Source organism: Belonocnema kinseyi, chromosome 7 (genome assembly GCF_010883055.1).
Source record: "Belonocnema kinseyi isolate 2016_QV_RU_SX_M_011 chromosome 7, B_treatae_v1, whole genome shotgun sequence".
Classification (NCBI taxonomy): Eukaryota; Metazoa; Arthropoda; class Insecta; order Hymenoptera; family Cynipidae; genus Belonocnema; species Belonocnema kinseyi.
This window is the reverse complement of record NC_046663.1, coordinates 116047276-116050828: the sequence shown is the minus strand read 5'-3', so window position 1 is coordinate 116050828 and position 3553 is coordinate 116047276. Positions and strand designations below refer to the sequence as shown.

The 3553-nt window shown below is 31.8% G+C and overlaps 1 protein-coding gene across 2 annotated transcripts in view; it reads right to left on the bottom strand.

Annotated features, from left to right (window-relative positions):
- Nucleotides 1-3553, bottom strand: part of LOC117176324 — a 306697-nt gene that overhangs the window by 1311 nt on the left and 301833 nt on the right. The window lies entirely within an intron of this gene.

The following is a 3553-nucleotide window of genomic DNA, read 5'->3' as shown; positions in this document are numbered from 1 at the left end:
TCGGTTCAATTTAAATAAATATATACATTAATTTAAATAATATTTAATCCATTTTCTCATTTATTAGTCTTTTTATTGACTTTTTACTAAATTATTCCCTCAAACATTTTAATTATAATTACCATTACATTAAAAAAAATGTTTTCTTGAAAACTTGAAATCGTTAAGATTTTAAACGTGCGAAGATACATTAATGTGCAACTTAAGATGTAGTCTTACATATTTAATTATTATTATATTTATATTGGATATAAGTGATGTATTTTTTATTATTTCTTCTGATCATGTATATGTTTTAAATATTTTTGTAATTGAGCTCTTAAATATTATTAATTTTTGCATTAGCTACATTCATAATTTCATCAATGAATAATTTTGTTTAACTAGAGCCAATAATAAAATCAATAATATCAGCAAAATAAATCATATAAATATGAAGTTCGAACTGCTTTCAAAATGAATAACAAAATTAAATTTTATTCATATTAAACTACATATTTTCATGACTTTTGCTTTTTTTAAATAATTAGTAATAGTTACTCTTATTTTTTCATATTTCTCTTCTGTTAATTTGCAAATGGCATCAAGTTTTTAATTAGTTTTGCTTTGTCTTAATGCAATTCAATGATCAGATCTACTTTTTGTAGCGCCGTATGTTGGATTAGTTAGATCGACAATTACCCTCCTGATGTGTACCCTACAGAATGTATTAGCGGCGAAGAGAACCAACTTCATACTGCGTAAACTTGTCGATTATTATATTTAGTAAGAGACTTATGCAGTAAGAAGTCAAATAATTTATACCAATATATTAATTTTCATAGTATGTGTGGCTTGTCTAGTGTACCAATTCTACAGTTCTTATATTGAAGAAACTGATATGATTCTATCTTGATAACAAAGGTATCTTCGAAGCAAATCTGACATTCGTTTTAATTTGATGATTATTTTAAGGAAAATATTTAATCATCATGTAACGAAAAATTATTTCTCCGCTGAATACATCCATTTTCTTGTCTCATGAAAATACAAAATTTTTTTAGCTAAAATAATAGACAAAATAAGTATATGAATTTACTTGGATTAAGAAACATTTTAAACTTTATTGACAATACTTACAGTATAAAAATTTGATATTTTGACAGATAAAATAATATCACACAATCTAATTATATTAATTAGACGTAATTCAAGTCCAAAATATAATAAATCCCATAAATAAGTGAAGCTTGGCCAGGGGGGCAGGCCCGACGAAAATAATATACAAGTGCTCAGGTGAAACACGTGTCACAAGTTTCGTCGATAAATGATTGGTAATGTAGAACAGCAACTTATCTTGTGGGCTACATGGAAGAAACTATTAAATATTATTATTATGAATCCGATCGGTATGCAGTTTCCTTGTACTGGGACAGTAGAAACATTGCGTAAAATCTATTTCTAGTAAAATGTCAACGAAAAATAGGTTATATTACAGCTATCTCTATTTTTATGCAAAATAACTTATTCTTCTTCTTGGATATCTTGAAAGGTAATGTTTCCAGTGTATAAAATACCACAGAAGCAAACCATCATATTTTTTTTTCTTCAAATGTTTTGAGTTTCATCAAAAGCTGCAGACGGCTTTGCCCTCAGGTGAGGGGCAAAGCCGACGAAATACAGCATGTTAGAAATAATTAAATTCCCCAATCATTGTTTTTCTCATATGGTTAATACTTATAGAAATATGGTATACAATAACGTAGAACTCGAAATGAGAAAAAAATGGAGCGATTCAACATCTTATATACATTAAAAAAATCATTGACTGTTAACTGGTTGGCGCTGCCCCCTCTTCCTTACCCTATATGTAATTTCCTTTAGATTATGTGATTAAAACATGGCGTTCAACCACTCAACCGTTTATAAATAGTTTGGTGGTAGCGAAATTGACATTCGTTTCAAGCACCTTCAGGCTTTCCGGGTGCTAAAGTTTACCATCCAAACTCAAATTTCCTGAATATTATGTGTTTTTAAATTCTGGAGCACCCAGAGATCATAAGAAGAATATCTGCTTCCCTGCTTTTTCATCTGGCGTAATTTTGATGATTTAGAGAATTTATCTACAAAAGCGTTTTATTCTTATAGGTCAGATAACAAGTTTAGAAATCGAAGTGTATACACTGTCGGCATCGGTAAAAAAAGTTTTCGGTACCAGGGAAAATGAATTTTCGGTAACGGTAAAAAAATGACCGGTATCGACAATTTGTTTTTTACCGTTTTTTTTTTTAAAAAGCATATTACTAGCAAGGTAGCGGCTGAGGGCGCGTATTCGTGGAATTCGTGGAATTCATGAAATTCGATGAATTCACCGAATGGGGGCGGGAAAGCACCACTCTGTCTTTTTACAGAAATAATTTTAGTCGAACCCCTACCCATTTTGGAAAGTCTTGTGTGGGCAGGGAGGCACCCCTATGACTGCTCACAGAAATAATTTTATTCGAACCCCTACCTCTTTCCAACGTCTCGTGGGGAGTGGGAATGCACCCCTGTGACTGGTTACAGAAATAATTTTATCCAATCGCTTACTCCTTTCCAATATCGTGTGGTCGGACTGGAAAGCACCTCTATGACTGGTCACAGAAATGCTATTTTCCAAAGATTTTCAGTCTGAGAAACAGACTAGCAAGATGTCCGATACTGAGGGTCGAACAGTAGCATTAAACACATAAAAGAAAAATAATAATTTTTTAATTTATTCTTCCCAAAATCTAGGCTCTATCCTTAAAAGATGCTGTTTAAAAAACCGGTCAAAAAATTGTCAGTTCCGATAATCTTTTTACCGGTACGCGGAAAGATTTAGTGACTTAAAAATTTGTCGACTTTGTGTATTAGTCTCGGATAAGATAAGAAGTAGAATAAAGTTGTGAAACCTTCTTGTTGAAGAATGTGATCAATAATTATTTGGAAATTATGAAACATTTTAGAAGAATTCAAAAATGTTAGTTGTCGAGTTTAAATAAACAGCTGTATAAAATTTGCTCCACAGTCACTGAAAATGTAGAACGCAAGGGCGTTATATTCTGTATCCCAGTTGACGTGAGTCTCATGGATAGTCGGAGAAAATCTAGAAGAAAGGAATGAAAACATATATTATTAATAGCGTCACAAGTTCAACACACACCCTACTTCTATGCATATATACACACACGCAATTTCTTTGCAGTATACCCGACTTTTTGACTTCAATTATACGTAAACCTAAACAAAACTAACTTAATGCTACCGCATATAAGGCTGTGTAGACTAACGGACTAACGCAGTTTCGCACGCTGAATGTCGATATTCGAACGGCCCTTATATACTCACTAGGCATTTCTTTCACCGCTTGTGAAAATCAGACCCGTATCTGTAGTATACAAGGCCTCGGGAATGTCTCACTGTTGAAAAAGCTGGTATAAAAAAACGTTTTGTTGATTTCAGATGTAATTTATCTGTACTTAACAATATTATAGGCACAACAATTTTAGGAAGCTTATTCATTTATTCTTTCAATTGTAATGTAATTTATGAT